At 48.1% G+C, this 18,214-nt stretch overlaps 1 protein-coding gene across 1 annotated transcript in view; it reads left to right on the forward strand.

The window, feature by feature from the left end:
* Positions 1–18,214, forward strand: part of arhgef3 (Rho guanine nucleotide exchange factor (GEF) 3) — a 376,120-nt gene that overhangs the window by 270,454 nt on the left and 87,452 nt on the right. The gene's annotated exons all lie outside the window — the stretch shown is intronic.

Raw genomic sequence — 18,214 nt, forward strand, 5'->3', positions numbered from 1 at the left:
CCACTATGGATTGTACCAGGCGATGGCCCAACACTGCTCGGCAGAAGCTGGATAGGAAAGATCCGATGGAACTGGGACAACATCAAAGCTCTGTCTTCGGTGGATGACTCCTCGTGCGCCCATGTGCTAAACAAATTCCCTCCGTTATTTGAACCAGGCATCGGCAACTTCACAGGCGCCAAGGTGCAGATCCATCTTGTTCCTGGGGCACGGCTTGTTCATCACAAGGCCCTAGCGGTCCCATATATGATGGGAGGTCTTACTGCAGTTGTACAGGGCCTTGGTGAGGCCTCACCCGGAATATTGTGTTCAGTTTTGATCTTCTAATATGAGGAAGGATGTTCTTGCTATTGAGGGAGTGCAGCGAAGGTTCACCAGACTGATTCCCGGGATGGCGGGACTGACGTATGAGGAGAGACTGGATCAATTGGGCCTTTATACATTGGAGTTTAGAGGGATGAGAGGGGATCTCATAGAAACGTATAAGATTCTGACAGGACTGGACAGGTTAGATGCGGTAAGAATGTTCCCGATGATGGGGAAGTCCAGAACCAGGGGACACAGTCTTAGGATAAGGACTAGGCCAATTAGGACTGAGATGAGGAGAAACTTCTTCAGTCAGAGAGTTGTTAACCTGTGGAATTCCCTGCCGCAGAGAGCTGTTGATGCCAGTTCATTGGATATATTCAAGAGGGAGTTAGATATGGCCCTTACGGCTAAAGGGATCAAGGGGTATGGAGAGAAAGCAGGAAAGGGGTACTGAGGGAATGCTCAGCCATGATCTGATTGAATAGTTGGTGCAGGCTCGAAGGGCCGAATGGCCTACTCCTGCACCTATTTTCTATGTTTCTATGTTCCCCCTGCAGAATTGTTAATGAGGAGAGCACTCAAAACCAGGCTCTCCTTAGTCCACCCGGATCTCAGTGATCACATAGAAACCCGTCGGCACCGGCATTATGTGTACCACGATCGCGCGGCCTTATCGCGTGACATTGAGGTTAATGATCCTGCGTTTGTTCTCAATTACGGTCATGGTCCCAAATGGATTGCTGGCACTGTTTTAGCCAAGGAGGGGAATAGAGTGTTTGTTGTTAAACTGTTGAATGGGCAAACGTGGAGAAAGCACTTGGATCAGGCCAAACTGCGATTCACTGACAACCAAGAACAGTTTGAAGAAGACTTTACCATCTATGATCCACCAACACACACCCAACCAGCAATCGACCTCGCTGTCGACCACGAGGATGAACCCACCATGCCCGACAATCCGATCAGACCAGCCGCACGGCAGTGCAGCAATGATCCGACCAACCACCCATGCCAGGACTTCAACTCAGGTGATCGACCTGGAAACGCAGAGTGCCAGATCGCCTCAACCTGGAAATAACTTGTACATAAGACTTTGGGAGGGGGGGGGGGAGTGATGTTATGTATGCAAACCTCACCAATGTGTAAGACTTGCCACCAGGGGGCACACCTGTGGGAGACCTAAGGGTCACCTATGCATCCTGGGCAAGCAGGTATAAAAGGCAATCCACCATGCTGCTTCCTCACTCTGGAATTACATTAAAGAGACCAAGGTCACAATGGTTTGAGCTTACAACACAGTCTTGTGGAGTTATTCTGAACATAATACTTTCCATCCCCACCTTGGGAGGGCTTTCGTCCATACAGAGAGAAATTTCCATCAGTGCCCATTTCTGTGCACTTTAGGCTGCTGAAATGCCCATTAAGATTCCTAGAGGAAATACAGAAGAAACTGTATTTTTATCTTCGCAGATGGTTTAATGCTCTCTGCCTGCCGTATGTTATCTTGAAGTCAGGCCAGTGGATAGTTCAGCGAGGGGCTCAGAAGGTGAGGGTAAGGGGAAAAAAAAATTGAGAGAGAGAAAGGGAGTGAAGTAGAAAAAAAAGTGTGTGACTATACTACAAAAAGTGCAGAATATTTTCAGAAACCTACAATACAAATTGTTGACTGTTTTCTTATTTTACATTACTTTACCAGAGAGAATGCTTGGTGTTGATAAATTATACTGTTTGACTACATGGAAATAAGTAAGCAATATATTGTTGCTGCTGTCCTTGAAAACCCAGCTACATTTTTGTTTAAAGAAAATTAGTATTCAAATCACTCACATCAATTTTGTGTTCTCAGATTTACTTTGGCCAAAAATACAGGAGTGGCTCTTAATCCTATTCTACCCAGCAGAAACTGGGCAGGCGAGCAGTTTAAAATCTCGCCGATTTCCGGTCTGGATCCACCAATTGCGATTTTTACCAGCACTTCTGAATGGCCTCCTTCTGTGCTGTAATATTCTATGCTTCTGGGCAGGCAGCTAAGCCGCCCGTTCAAAGCCCATGGGGACCTTCTTTAAATATACTGATCAGAGTGCAATTAAGTCATCGGGCCCTGACTGCAATTCTAACTCTGGCCTTAATCGAAAGCCACTATGTCTTTCCACCAGATGAAGGCCTGTCAGAAAGGATTGGAAGCGGAAGAGGACATTCAAGGTAAGTTTTTTTTCAAATTTTCTTTGTGGAGCCAGGAGGAGCGGGGAGGAGGGAACTCTGGTGCTCAAGGCTTTCATGCACTCGATAGTCTCTTGAGCTATACTGGCACTTTTGTGTTGATGCACACCCAAAACCACTTTGCATCAAGTAGCAGGCTAAGTGCAAGAATAGGTGTTAAATAAGCCCCATTTTGGATGAAAAGGTCTAAATACAATTGGAAATGTAATTATTTCTGGCGTGCACTGGTTAGCCTGCTTGCATCAAATTATTTTGTTTGCTATTTTAATGCAGTTGTTAACCTTTTTGTTTTAACAGCTGGGTTAAAATAGCAAAGAGAGGAATTTTATGCGAACAGCACTATCAGAGGAAATTAAAGCCCAGTTTGTTGTTGTGGAAAATGATGGCCGTTTGAGCCATGTTCCAAAATTTTGCATATCAGCGGAAAATATATTTTATACAATCTCCATTTTTGTTGGCTTCCCTACTCAATGCTCTTTGAAACTTCTCTGAGGGTTGTAAATCTATGGAATTCTCTGTCCCAGAGAGCTGTGGAGGCTGGGTGATTGAATCTATTTAAGGAGGAGATAAACAGATTTTTGAGCGATAAGGGAGTAAAGGGTTATGGGGAACGGGCAGGGAAGTGGAGCTGAGCCCATGATCAGATCAGCCATGATATTATTGAATGGCGGAGCAGGCTCGAGGGGCCAAATGGCCTACTCCTGTTCCTATTTCTTATGTTTTTAAACTTAAATATCCGAAAAGAAATGTCACAGCAAATTCCAGTCCTGGTTGGGCTCTTTGTTGCAGTGTTCTGGTTTGTAATAGGAATATAAAATAAGTTCATAGATGATGGCTTTAGTGTTCTGGGAAAATGAAGCTTGAAAATGGAAATATTTGTCAGTGATTTTCAATCATTGCTGTGCTCTAAATGTTAACAGCATTTCAGCAAGAACCAGATTGAGATATATTTAAGTCTTTGAACAGCTGAAGTTAAATATGTAAAACTAGGTCAAGAAGAAAAATAAATTGCATTTATATATTGCAACAGTGTGCATTTCCTGGAAAATGCATCTTACTGTACACAGATCAGGACAAAGGAGGAGTGTTGTGACATCATTGTTGGCCTTCAGCGTATTGCGGCAGGTTTACACTGTAGAGCAGCCTTGGGTCTTTGATCAGTGATGCAAACTTGATCCCGAATATTGCACAGCTCAGATCATTTTTACAGTCCAATAGTTAGACCATTAAAAGTCGCAAATCACGATGTCTAAAGCAAACTGTTTTTTTAAAAGTGAGTGCAAAACTATGCCTTATTTGGCCTTGTTATGACTACAGTTGCTGCTTGTGAATCTGCAGTTAACAATTTGCTAAATGGGGATGTAATGTTTTAGATTAATGATGAGCAGGGTAGCACTGCTGCCATTTTACATTTGGTTGAGCTGAAGGAATTGCAGCTAGATGTTCCCACTCATTTACAGCCATTAACGCTCCACCTTTCACTCTACATGATTCAGAAACACTTTCAAACAGATATTTATCCAGCTCCTTTTTGACCACATTAATCCTCTCCATCTCAACTGCTAATGCTTGGACTCTGTTAACATATATTAGCCAAAATTCATAGGCCCCGAAATTGCAATAATTTGGTAGGACATAAACCCGCCAGATCATTTTGCTGGGGGTGGGGGGGGGGGGGAAATTTGGGGAGGAGGGAGGATCCGTCATTTTTACACCCAATTCTGCTCTAAGTTTCACCATTGTGACCTTTGACTTTTCCCCAATCCTATTGTGACACCTTTTTCCTGGTCATCTGAGTGCCTGTGGTTTGAAAAGTGAATGGCTCCTTTATATAACTATGAACCTCCTTCGATAAAAGTGCCTCAGACGGCAGCCGAGTCCGAGAATGGACCTGCAATAGGTTGCTTTTCTGAGTGTGGTATCTGCACAGTCTTGGTCTGCTGACTTTCTTCCAGCTGTGTAGACATCTGAGGAGACTGAATAGAGAACTCTCTGCTGCTTATATCCTGAGGGCAGTCAGAATGCTCAGAGCCATCTTCTGTCCTCCCATTAGGCATGAGAGAAGAATATTGGTTGCCACTGACCCACAAGGAAATCGACCGTATGGTATTATAAATATTCCTTAATCCCTTGGGGTGAGTATACTGAATATCCTGTAACTCCTCCAAAATGGTGTCCTGTATTCAGTAGATATTGCTCTTTCCATTTGATGACTCGAGGCCTAAATGCCACCAGTCAATGCCTGCAGATTGAGATGATTTGCCGCCAGCTTTCTATGGGGAGTAAACAAGATTCCTGCAGTCGCTCCTCACATTGTTGGCTGCTCTACATTGTTGAAAAGCCCCCTCTGATGTTCCCACATAACATGCCATTGGTTTCTGCTGCCAACTGAAACTGTTTTTCAGAGAGGCTTAGCATGTCTTCAAATGACGACACTGTACTTGCATCCTTCTTCTGATCATCATCTAAATGCTCTTCAGCCAAGGGCCGACGTTTTCTTAACCTCCCTTCAGGAACTCCTTTCTCTGCTTTCACTACCTCTTCCTCTGGCTTCCTTGTATATCGTGCAGCATCCAGTGCCAGCTGAGTGAGATCTTCAATCGTAGTTGCCTTCTCCTCCTGCTGGGTTAACGGGCGAATATCGTTCCTGCAAATTCTGTGCAATTGGTTTCTACCTGAGAACAGAATGCTTTTAGTCACTGACTGGTTTATTTGACAACTATGGGAGAACTCTTTACACTTCACTTCAAAGAAGATGCATGCATTGCAGGATTCTCCAGTGATATAATGTAGGAGTATGTACCATTCACTTAGTTCACAAATTTATAACCTTAAATTTGTTACTGTACTTTTTAGGGATAATATTGGTCTGTAGCCTATAAAGTTTTAAATATGGATAAATTGCAGTTTGCTGCCATCAAACTTAACCTTTGCTGACCTTGTGAGGCCAGTAAACATCTTCCTGCACTGGAGAGGGAGAGGGTACCCTATGGGTTAGGAAGTTGCAATCTCAGCCTGTATCACCTCCTGCATGGCCCTGGCTGCTGCATCCATCCGTCTTGTGCCTAATTTCAGCCAGAAGAATATTTACGTCACTCCAAGAAGTTTACTGCTCTCTCCTTCCTTATTCCTGTTGGAGCCATGTCTCTTCCTGCACGGCAGTTCTGCTTTAAAAGCAGCTTTAACTGGTGTGGCTGTGTCATCACAAACGTTTCCTCCGCCATCCCCCATGTATGTTCCGGTTCTCCCAGGCACATCTCACCAATTGCTGGTGAACTCGTGCTTTGTTCACGCCCATCAATATTCCAATCTGCTGAGCCCCTAGTTTCTGGTGGGGTCAGTGTCGGGTCCATTAAGCAGGTGGAAGTTCCGCTCCGTCTTGCATCTGGCAGCAGATCACGGGACTCAGAATGTCAGGGCAATGAGATTTTGCAAAGTACAAAGCAGCAGTTACTGTTGGGCAGAATGCATGGTTGAAAAGATTAGCACAACTGTATCGATGAAATTAAATAAATTGTACACGTATTTGGAGCTATCCAATGGAACTCACTTGACCTATTTGCTCACGATGTTAGTGAGAGGGGAAGCAGTTTTGGGATCTACCAGCAATTCATTTTAATTGAAGGCTGGCTTAAAAGAAAAGGAATTGGCTGTTCTGTTTTTTAAAAAGCTAGCATGAGTGCTCTAAAGGTCACTGATGATCTGTGCTCAACAAAAGGCTCATCCTTCACTTGATGTAGTTTACAAGGTTTTCAGAAAAACCGAGGAAAACCAGTGGTGTTCAGCTTCTTATGAAAATAATGTCCTGTTGTCTGACAAAGGATTTCAGCATTTTGTTTTGGACAGGTGGAGCTGTATTGATGCTAACCTACAATTGGGCTAAACAAACTTAACCCTTTCAGTGTTGATCACTCTTTACAGCTTTGAAATAATTCATTGTTATTTAAACTCCACAAAATACCATTTGCTCTTAATACCCGATACTGAATATTCGGAAGAGAAAGGATCAAACATATACAGTAGTTGCTTCAGTCCGAATTGAATATCATCTGTATATTTTTATTTCAGTGCAGAATTAGTGCTTCCAGCATCCTCATTAAGAACACGTCCTTTTGAGAGCTTTGCATTGTGGCACAAATAGTTTTTTAATAAGCAGTTAATGCAGTTTCCTGAGGTTTTAGAAGAGCAATGGCAGCACAAATAGCTCCGAATAAAACAGGTAGTACTTTTAGACTGAGGTTTCCTAGAATTAGTTACAGAATTATAGTTTATTTGAGCTTGTGCAACGCCCAGCTCATTGAACTGCACACTTTGGATAGAAGATTATGTTGAAAGCTCAGTGTCAAAAGTGGGATGTAGGCATGTCTTTTCCTCCTGTTTTTAGTTTCTTCTGTGCAGTTTTTATTCTAATCATATCTCTGGATTTTACTCTGTAGCTCTTAAAACAAGGGAGGTTAAATTTGTCAATGGCATCTCAGTTTAATGGCCGCTGAAAATGGATGAAGCGCTAGCAGGGAAGAACTCGCACTGGGGGCTGAAGATTTTTCGCCCAGCGCTAACTTACTGTTAGTGCAGGCTTGGGAGTCGAAGTTCTTATCCTGAAGTGACGTTCCAGCTTCTAACAATCCCTGGAAGTGAGGCTATGGAGTTCACTAAGAATTGCGGGAAATTAGAAGCGCAATGCATTAAAAGGTCAATGCCTTCTTAACTAATAACAATTATAATGAAGTGAAAAAGTGCAGTTTTCAGCCCTTATCCTTATTTTTTTAATTATATTAAAAAGACACAAATGGGTCGTCAGCACTTAAAGCTGGATTCCCTTCCGAAACTCAAAAAATGGCAAAAGTGCTTCAGCACTAATACACATGGCTCAGCAAGCCACCGAAGGGCCACCCAGGGTCTCGCACGCAGCACTCCAGCTTTGTGCAGGGGGTCAACATTGCAAGAGAGGTCCACTACCTGCAGGGGCCAGGAGGCCCTCTAGAAAGAACGATGTAGGACCACATCACTGAGCACTGTCACCCCCAGCACCTGGCTTCAGTGCCCAAAGAAGTTTCATGACCTCCGACCACTGGTCAAGGTCAGTGAATGCATCTACAAAAGCCGTCTCCTACCAACTGCACCACTAGCCTCACAAGCTGCTCAATGCAGGACCCCAACCCCCAATTCTCACCTACCAACAATCTGCACCAATCACGATGCACATCTCCCATTCCTAGCCTCACCTCAGCCCCTTGGAGGAGACGGTGCTGGGCATTCTTGGCAGGGGCATGGCTTGAGCCCTTGGCCAGTGACAGGGCAAAAATAAATCAAGATGCTGGTATCCTTGTATGTTATCCTTCTGGCATGCTCCTCTTGCTTTCTCACCCTCTCCTCATCACAACTCCACCCTTGTGTCTTCCTCATTTCACACACCCAAGAAATGCGGTCTGCCTTGCCAGTGGTCGGCCAGGAAGAGGAGATTGAAGAAGAAACACCGTCACTTGATGACAAAAGAGCGGCAAGCGCCCACTTTCCCTGATATTTTGATGGTAATGGGTGACGTAAAGCCCCTGAATTTTTAGCCCAAGTAGTTTGTTTTTGCAGTACATCCAAAGCTTGTGTGAATCTAAACTTCACTTCAATTGCATTTGGAATGTTGCTCTGCATACAACCCTGGGATTGGATACGAGCCGAAAGTGTTCGCAGCAAGTGTTCAAGTGTTCACGGTGTGCCTCATCCAAAGAAAAATAAAGGTGACCAGACTCTGGCATCTTACTGAGCCACACCACAGCGAATGCCGACAAACCTCCGGGTCCTACAAAGAAACCTTTGGCTGCCCCTGCTCTGGGCTTCCCTCCCCGTCCACTGATCACGATCGTCCACGGGCCCCCACCCCCTCACCACTTACCTCAGTCCCCTTGAGTCCCAGACACTGCGCCCTCCTACCACGCAAAATCTCGATTTCGTCTGCTGGGCCACCTTGTCGTTTCTGCTGGGTCGGCGCAGGAGTCTGTTCTGGAAGATGGTAATGAGGCCCAGGAATTAAAATGCTTTACACCGGCGATGTCGGGACACTTCCCGTCTGTCCCAGCCCCTACATGCCAAGGGCCTTACAATTCTAAGAGAATATTTTAAATTCTGAAGTTTTGGGGGGTTTGAGTACTCTTTTTCAAATCTAGTTAGAGTGAATCTGCGGCAGCACTGAAAGCCTGCAGGTTGGAAAAGAGCGCGCATGACTTTAGTCAAAGTCATGGTGGCTGTATTCATGAGGTATTGGGAAATCAGCACCAAACTGAATTAAACCACCAGTCCTCTGAACTGAGCCACGCTGGGCTTCTTTGTGTTTGCTTGAATGTTGCTTAATTTGGATAAATTCGGATTAGAGGCGATTTTCCCTTTGGGAAATAAAAGTTTGCCAAAGAACATTCTCGAGCCCCCTCCAATTTCTGCATGCCCCCATATGTTTTCTTGCAGTAATGGCAGGTGGTGAGTGAATTGGTTGGTTCTACAGCAAGAAAGCTCTTCTTTTTCTGAAAAAAAATTAAATTTAAAAAAAAGCTTAACCTGTCATAATTGTAGAAAGGAAATCCCCTTCCTAGCAGAGCATTTATCTTCATCTCTGGTAGATAAGTGGTAAAGGAGCGTCCTGCTTGTGGAGTACATCTCTGATCCCTGGCAGCCTGCAGTGGAGGGGGGCTCTCTCTGGCAGGTAAGTGGGAGAAAAGCGTCTCTTTGTTCATCATCATCATCATCATCATCATCATCATCATCATAGGCAGTCCCTCGGAATCGAGGAAGACTTGCTTCCACTCTTAACATGAGTTCTTAGATGGCTGAACAGTCCAAAACGAGAACCACAGTCTCTGTCACAGGTGGGACAGATAGTCGTTGAGGGAAGGGGTGGGTGCGACAGATTTGCCGCACGCTCTTTCCGCTGCCTGCGCTTGATTTCTGCATGCTCTCGGCGACGAGACTCGAGGTACTCAGTGCCCTCCCGGATGCACTTCCTCCACTTAGGGTGGTCTTTGGCCAAGGACTCCCAGGTGTCAGTGGGGATGTTGCACTTTATCAGGGAGGCTTTGAGGGTGTCCTTGTAACGTTTCCACTGTCCACCTTTGGCTCATTTACCGTGAAGGAGTTCCGAGTAGAGCGCTTGCTTTGGGAGTCTCGTGCCTGGCATGCGAACAATGTTGCCTGCCCAGCGGAGCTGATCAAGTGTGGTCAGTGCTTCAATGCTAGGGATGTTGGCCTGGTCGAGGACCCTAATGTTGGTGCGCCTGTCCTCCCAGGGATTTGTAGGATCTTGCGGAGACATCATTGGTGGTATTTCTCCAGCGACTTAAGCTGTCTACTGTACATGTCTTTTTGGTGCTGTATTCGTCTGGTAGAATATGATTGAAAATGGCCGCAGTTCTTACCATGCTTTTCTAGCTAGAAAGTCATAAAGTAGCTGAATTGGTACTAAATACTATAGTCCTGAAAGATCATCTAAATTCTGATCAAGTGCCAAAAATGGTTCTGTGATGTGCAACAACTCTGTCTGCTAAATGGCGATCAGGCAAATGAAAATTAAACCTTTCAAAAGCTGCTCATGTCCCATGTCTTCGCTGTCATAGCCCTAACTGAGGAACCAGTTTTCTCTTGGTTATATATATCAACAGTTCCTGTGGAGCAATGCTGTCTCTCAAGTTTCAGCCTGAGTTGCTCCTATTTTTTTGGAGTAACTAGTTTAGAATGGAGTACCTTAGAAATTGCAATTCTTGGCATTTAGTTTGCTCCAATTTTAGTGATTTAGAATAGTTCCATTTTAGAACAGATTTTTTTTCAAAAGTGGGTGTGTCCAGCCACTTACACCTGTTTTGCAAGTTTAGGCAGCGAAAACTTACTCCAAACTAACTTAGAATGGAGTAAGTGTAGATTTTTGTACGCTCAGAAAAACCTTGCCTACACTTTTAAATCAGGCGTAGGGAATGAGAGATGGGGAGGAGGGGTTTACAAACATGAAACACTTCACTGTTACAAATAAATAGCCATCATCAATAATAAATGATAAATAAATCAATAAATCAACCAATAAATCAATCAAAAAAATTTAAAAATAAATAAATAATAAAAAATCAATCAATAAATAAAAAATTATGTTTTTACTCATCGACTGCAGCACCGGGAGCCCTCCAACAGCATGCTGGGAGCCCCCCCCCCCCCAGTGTGTCTCGCTCTCTGCCTCTGTCAGTGTCTCTCTCTGTTTCTGGGAGAGGGGGGGAGAGGGAGAGGGGGGGGAGGGGAGGTGGGGGGAGAAGAAAGAGGGAGGGAGGGGGGGTGGGGGGGAGAAAGAGGGGGGTGGGGGGGAGAAAGAGGGAGGGAGGGGGGGGTGGGGGGGAGAAAGAGGGGAGGAGGGGGGTGGGGGGGAGAAAGAGGGGGGTGGGGGGGAGAAAGAGGGGGGGTGGGAGGGAGGGGGGAGAAAGAGGGAGGGAGGGAGGGAGGGAGGGAGAGAAAGAGGGAGGGAGCGGAGAAAGAGGGGGGAGAGAAAGAGGGAGGGAGGGGAGGGTAGGGGGGAGGGAGTGAGGGGAGAAGGGGGAGGAGTGAGGGGAGAAGGGGGAGGGAGTGAGGGGAGGAGGGGAGAAAGAGGGAGTGAGGGGAGGAGGGGAGAAAGAGGGAGGGAGGGGGGAGGGAGTGAGGGGAGAAAGGGGAGGGGAGGGGGGAGGGAGGGGGGAGGGGAGGGTGGGGGGAGAAAGAGGGAGGGAGGGGGTGGGGGGAGAGGGAGGGAGGGGGGTGGGGGGAGAGGGTGGGGGGGAGAGGGAGGGAGGGGGGTGGGGGGGAGAGGGAGGGGGGGAGAGGGAGGGAGGGGGGTGGGGGGGAGAGGGAGGGGGGAGAGGGGGAGGGGGGTGGGGGGAGAAGGAGGGGGGGTGGGGGAGAAGGAGGGGGGGTGGGAAGGAGGGGGGGGTGGGGGGAGAAAGAGGGAGGGAGGGGTGGGGGGGAGAAAGAGGGAGGGAGGGGGGGTGGGGGGGAGAAAGAGGGAGGGAGGGGGGGGTGGGGGGAGAAAGAGGGAGGGGGGGAGAAAGAGGGAGGGAGGGGGGTGGGGGGGAGAAAGAGGGAGGGGGGAGAAAGAGGGAGGGAGGGGGGTGGGGGGAGAAAGAGGGAGGGTGGGGGGGAGAAAGGGGGAGGGAGGGTGGGGGGGAGAAAGGGGGAGGGAGGGAGGGGGGGGTGGGGGGAGGGAGGGAGGGGGGGGTGGGGGGAGGGGGGAGGGGGGGGGTGGGGGGGAGAAAGAGGGAGGGAGGGGGGGTGGGGGGGAGGGGGGGAGAAAGAGGGAGGGAGGGGGGGGTGGGGGGGAGAAAGAGGGAGGGAGGGGGGGGTGGGGGGGAGAAAGAGGGAGGGAGGGGGGGTGGGGGGGAGAAAGAGGGAGGGAGGGGGGGTGGGGTGGGGGGAGAAAGAGGGAGGGAGGGGGGGTGGGGTGGGGGGGAGAAAGAGGGAGGGAGGGGGGGTGGGGTGGGGGGGAGAAAGAGGGAGGGAGGGGGGGTGGGGTGGGGGGAGAAAGAGGGAGGGAGGGGGGGTGGGGTGGGGGGAGAAGAGGGAGGGAGGGGGGGTGGGGTGGGGGGAGAAAGAGGGAGGGAGGGGGGTGGGGGAGAAAGAGGGAGGGAGGGGGGTGGGGGGGAGAAAGAGGGAGGGAGGGGGGTGGGGGGGAGGAAAGAGGGAAGGAGGGGGGGTGGGGGGGAGAAAGAGGGAGGGTGGGGGGGAGAGAAAGAGGGAGGGAGGGGGGGTGGGGGGAGAAAGAGGGAGGGAGGGGGGGTGGGGGGGAGAAAGAGGGAGGGAGGGGGGTGGGGGGGAGAAAGAGGGAGGGAGGGGGGTGGGGGGGACAAGAGGGAGGGTGGGGCGGAGAAAAGGGAGGGTGGGGCGGAGAAAGAGGGAGGGTGGGGGGGAGAAAGAGGGAGGGAGGGAGGGGGGGTGGGGGGGAGAAAGGGGGGGGAGAGGGAGGGAGGGGAGGGGAAAGAGGGAGGGAGAGAGGAGGGAGGGAAAGGGAGAGGGAGGAAGAGGGAGGGAAAAGAGAGAGGGAGGAAGAGGGAGGGAAAAGAGAGAGGGAGAGGGGGCGAGAGAGGGAGAGGGGGGGGGAGAAAGAGGGAGGGAGAGGGGGGGAAAGAGGGAGGAAGAGGGAGGGGAAAAGAGAGAGGGAGAGGGGGAGAAAGAGGGGGGGGATGGAGAGGGGCGGAAAGAGGGAGAGGGGAGGAGAGAGGGGGGGGGGAGAGGGGGGGGAGGGAGAGGGGGGGAAAGAGGGAGGAGAGGGAGGGGAAAAGAGAGTGGGAGAGGGGGGAAGAGAGAGGGAGAGGGGGGGGGGGAAGAGAGAGAGAGAGAGGGGGGAGGGGAGGAGGTGGAGAGGGGGGGGGAGAGGAGAGGAGAGGAGAGGAGAGGAGAGTGGGGTGGGAAGGAAGAGGAGGGGGAGGGAGCTGAACAGGGGCCGGGGGGGGGGGGAGGGAGGCTGAATGGGCCCCGCCACCACCACCACCACCACCACCACCACCACCACCGCCAGGCTCCCACGGAGGACTTCGGGCGGGGCCCGCCCCCAGCGAGAGGCCGGGCGGTAAGATGTGTCAGGCCACTCGGCCTGGGGTAGGGGCGACGTCCCTTCCGCCAGGGATAGGGTCGTCACCCGGAGACAGGACGCGCTGAGAGGGCGGGGAGCTACTGCGCACGCGCGCAGCTGCCGGCACTGTTTTTGGCGCAGTGGCTGTAGCTCCGCCCCCCAGCAGCTCCGCCCCCAGCAGCTCCGCCCCCAGCAGCTCCGCCCCCAGCAGCTCCTGCTGCGCCGCGCCGAGGTGGAAATGGGCCTACAGATAGCGGAGCATTGCAGGGTACATATTCGGCGCAATTTTTGTTCTATAAATTAGGCGGGCTTCTCTGATGTGCGCCATTCTAGCGGTGGTCCGAAACTTGAGTGGAAAGTAGCAAATGGATAGACCCTGAAAACTGCCGATCTGCTGTTGATCCTATCAGTGATTCTGGAAACCACGGCAAACAAAACGCCTTTCGACAATTTTAGTCACAACAACCTGGTATCTGATCACTAACTCCGCTTCGATTTGTAACACTGTTGACCTCCTGACCCAGAATAGAATGATTCTTTTGATGACCAACACAAAATCAGGGCAGCAGCCCTCAACGTTTCTTGGGTTTTATTTTGATAGTGTTTGACATTCTCGTCTCATTGAGAAGCTGAGCTCTTGTAATATATCTGGGGAGATCAGAAACTGGAAATGAGACTTCTTCAGAGATCAGCCCGTATATGAAGGTTCACCTTATTGCAACAGCTGTACAGGGTGTCTATTGGAAAGGATTCTTGGCCTCACTCAGTCAACAAATGGTTTAGATGTCACCAAAGGAAAGATTCTTTGCTTTTGTCACCAGCCTCTGCAGTGTGGTTGATTCTCCATCTGAAAGATAAGCAGTAACCAAATCACTGGAGCCAGATACAGAGAGAATTAGTCATTGGTAGATCATTGCTGGGTTGCTGAGATGACCAACAAAGCTCTCTTCAGAAACATTGAACAATAATCAGTCACTTTTACCATGTAAGGGTAAAGGTACTAAATGTTCTCTTTAACTACACTCAACTCTTTGCCTTGGTGATCATACTTCACCTATGTTGCAAAAACACACAAATACCAAACATGGTAAGAAACCTGAACAGGAATTTTCCAAAATTACTCGCTCATGCTTTCGTTGTTAGTAACTTTGATATTCTAATGTACTGATGCAGTATTTTAGTCCTGTTTGGCAGTCTGCAGGAAGAACATGTATACCCTAGTTTTAGACTCAATACAGTTGAAAACCATGCATGGTAGGGGATTTGATGAGGAGTACTTAGTTCATGCTATAATGCCCCTTGGCAGCATTGGAGAGATGTGATCAAGCAATCGGCCCTCTGTAAGAACGTGACCGGAGTAAAAGCATGAAGGTTCCTGGTCCTTGGGCCAGATTACCATGTTTGCGTTGTGTTTGCGCTCCACCCAGCATCGGGGCAGGCTACATTGAAGGAGAAAGGAAACTGTAAATGGTATGTAACAATTTAGACTTGAATGGTGGCAGGCTGAATCGCCAACAAACTCTTTGGGGAATATTCTTGATAATGAGTAGAATTTGGAAGCTTAAGAGTCCTCGAATGAATACGAGTCCTGTTACTGTATTTCAACCCGCTATAAATAGAATTCCTTATAGAATTAAGGCACAGGCACCTGTGTAGAAGAGTGATTACTAGTAATCAACTAACTCTACTCAAGTCCTGAAAACACTGAAGCACATAATGTACAACTTTAGTGAACATAAATATAATATTGTGCCTGGCAGCCAAGTAGAGCAGGCTCTGTTTCCTCAAGCCCGCTACGAAGAGCCAGAAACCAGCAACACTGACTGGGAACAGACCTGCTCAGTGCAGTTACTGGGCTGAATAATATATATCAATGCTTTGAAGTCTTTTACATATTGATATATATAGTAACAATTAAAGGGAACTGCCACAACTTCCAGCAGACTGAGTAAGAATAAAGCATTATAACCCAATGCTCATTGCACAATGCACTCATTGAAACCTATAATAAGTCTTTTGGTTAACTCTGAAAGCCAGATTTCAAGACTTGTGTGAATGAGATCCACTACAAATAAAAAGTTTTTCCAAATATGCTTGCCAAAAAAACCTTCTGGCTTTGAGGGAATCAGTCAGGTTGTGGCAATTTGTTTCCCATTTGCTCAACACTGAAGCTTTATAAAGCGTAAAAAAGTTAAAGGTTAACAAACAAATTGGTTAATCAGAAGGACAGTTTTTGTGTGTTTTAAAGTTTCTGGGTAGCTCAACCATTGCTCAATTTTAACACATTCACTGATTCAATAACTTACTATGTTGACATAAGCAGACCAGTCCTGGCGCGACATCGTTGCGAAATTTTCTGCTTACTTTATCCAACTTAAGATTTTACATTTTTGTCAAAAGATTTATACAATTGCATATGTTTTGTATTTACGCCATACATAAATATTAATAACAAAGTACAACGAAGCTACGAAGTTTAGATGGATATTTGTGTAATTTATTCACCGTTCAACTTTCAGCCCTGTTGCTAAATAAAAATGAGCAGAGTCTAGTAGAGTGGGCAGGCTGGGTGCGTTGCAGCGGGCACAGTGCGTTACAGTGGGGGTGGGCAGGGTGCGTTACAGTGGGTGTGGGTGGGGTACGTTACAGCGGGGGCGGGTGGGGGGCGTTACAATGGGTGTGGGCGGGGTGCATTGCAGCGGGCACAGTGCGTTACAGCGGGGGTGGGCAGGGTGCGTTACAATGGGTGTGGGTGGGGTGCGTTGCAGCGGGCACGGTGCGTTACAGCGGGCATGCGTTGGGGGGAAGGTGGGGTGTAGTCCAGGTGGTCGATCTGCTCCTCTCTCATAGAAACATAGAAAATAGGTGCAGGAGTAGGCCATTCGGCCCTTCTAGCCTGCACCGCCATTCAATGAGTTCATGGCTGAACATGCAACTTCAGTACCCCATTCCTGCTTTCTCACCATACCCCTTGATTCCCCTACTAGTAAGGACTTCATCGAACTCCTTTTTGAATATATTTAGTGAATTGGCCTCAACTACTTTCTGTGGTAGAGAATTCCACAGGTTCACCACTCTCTGGGTGAAGAAATTCCTCCTCATCTCGGTCCTAAATGGCTTCCCCCTTATCCTTAGACTGTGTCCCCTGGTTCTGGACTTCCCCAACATTGGGAACATTCTTCCTGCTTCTAACCTGTCGAACCCCGTCAGAATTTTAAACGTTTCTATGAGGTCCCCTCTCATTCTTCTGAACTCCAGTGAATACAAGCCCAGTTGATCCAGTCTTTCTTGATAGGTCAGTCCCGCCATCCCGGGAATCAGTCTGGTGAACCTTCGCTGCACTCCCTCAATAGCAAGAATGTCCTTCCTCAGGTTAGGAGACCAAAACTGTACACAATACTCCAGGTGTGGCCTCACCAAGGCCCTGTACAATTGTAGCAACACCTCCCTGCCCTTGTACTCAAATCCCCTCGATATGAAGGCCAACATGCCATTTGCTTTCTTAACCGCCTGCTGTACCTGCATGCCAACCTTCAATGACTGATGTACCATGACACCCAGGTCTCTTTGCACCTGCCCTTTTCCTAATCTGTCACCATTCAGATAATAGTCTGTCTCTCTGTTTTTACCACCAAAGTGGATAACCTCACATTTATCCACATTATACTTCATCTGCCATGCATTTTCCCACTCACCTAACCTATCCAAGTCGCTCTGCAGTCTCATAGAATCCTCCTTGCAGCTCACACTGCCACCCAACTTAGTGTCATCCGCAAATTTGGAGATACTACATTTAATCCCCTCGTCTAAATCATTAATGTACAGTGTAAACAGCTGGGGCCCCAGCACAGAACCTTGCGGTACCCCACTAGTCACTGCCTGCCATTCTGAAAAGTCCCCATTTACTCCTACTCTTTGCTTCCTGTCTGACAACCAGTTCTCAATCCATGTCAGCACACTACCCCCAATCCCATGTGCTTTAACTTTGCACATTAATCTCTTGTGTGGGACCTTGTCGAAAGCCTTCTGAAAGTCCAAATATACCACATCAACTGGTTCTCCCTTGTCCACTCTACTGGAAACATCCTCAAAAAATTCCAGAAGATTTGTCAAGCATGATTTCCCTTTCACAAATCCATGCTGACTTGGACCTATCATATTACCTCTTTCCAAATGCACTGCTATGACATCCTTAATAATTGATTCCATCATTTTACCCACTACCGATGTCAGGCTGACCGGTCTGTAATTCCCTGTTTTCTCTCTCCCTCCTTTTGTAAAAATTGGGGTTACATTGGCTACCCTCCACTCCATAGGAACTGATCCAGAGTCAATGGAATGTTGGAAAATGACTGTCAATGCATCCACTATTTCCAAGGCCACCTCCTTAAGTACTCTGGGATGCAGTCCATCAGGCCCTGGGGATTTATCGGCCTTCAATCCCATCAATTTCCCCAACACAATTTCCCGACTAATAAGGATTTCCCTCAGTTCCTCCTCCTTACTAGACCATCCGACCCCTTTTATATCCGGAAGGTTGTTTGTGTCCTCCTCAGTGAATACCGAACCAAAGTACTTGTTCAATTGGTCCGCCATTTCTTTGTTCCCCGTTATGACTTCCCCTGATTCTGACTGCAGGGGACCTACGTTTGTCTTTACTAACCTTTTTCTCTTTACATATCTATAGAAACTTTTGCAATCCGTCTTAATGTTCCCTGCAAGCTTCTTCTCGTACTCCATTTTCCCTGCCCTAATCAAACCCTTTGTCCTCCTCTGCTGAGTTCTAAATTTCTCCCAGTCCCCGGGTTCTCTGCTATTTCCGGCTAATTTGTATGCCACTTCCTTGGCTTTAATGCTATCCCCGATTTCCCTTGATAGCCACGGTTGAGCCACCTTCCCTTTTTTATTTTTACGCCAGACAGGAATGTACAATTGTTGTAGTTCATCCATGCGGTCTCTAAATGTCTGCCATTGCCCATCCACAGTCAACCCCTTCAGTATCATTCGCCAATCTATCCTAGCCAATTCACGCCTCATACCTTCAAAGTTACCCTTCTTTAAGTTCTGGACCATGGTCTCTGAATTAACTGTTTCATTCTCCATCCTAATGCAGAATTCCACCAT

This window comes from Pristiophorus japonicus, chromosome 12 (assembly GCF_044704955.1).
Source record: "Pristiophorus japonicus isolate sPriJap1 chromosome 12, sPriJap1.hap1, whole genome shotgun sequence".
Classification (NCBI taxonomy): Eukaryota; Metazoa; Chordata; class Chondrichthyes; family Pristiophoridae; genus Pristiophorus; species Pristiophorus japonicus.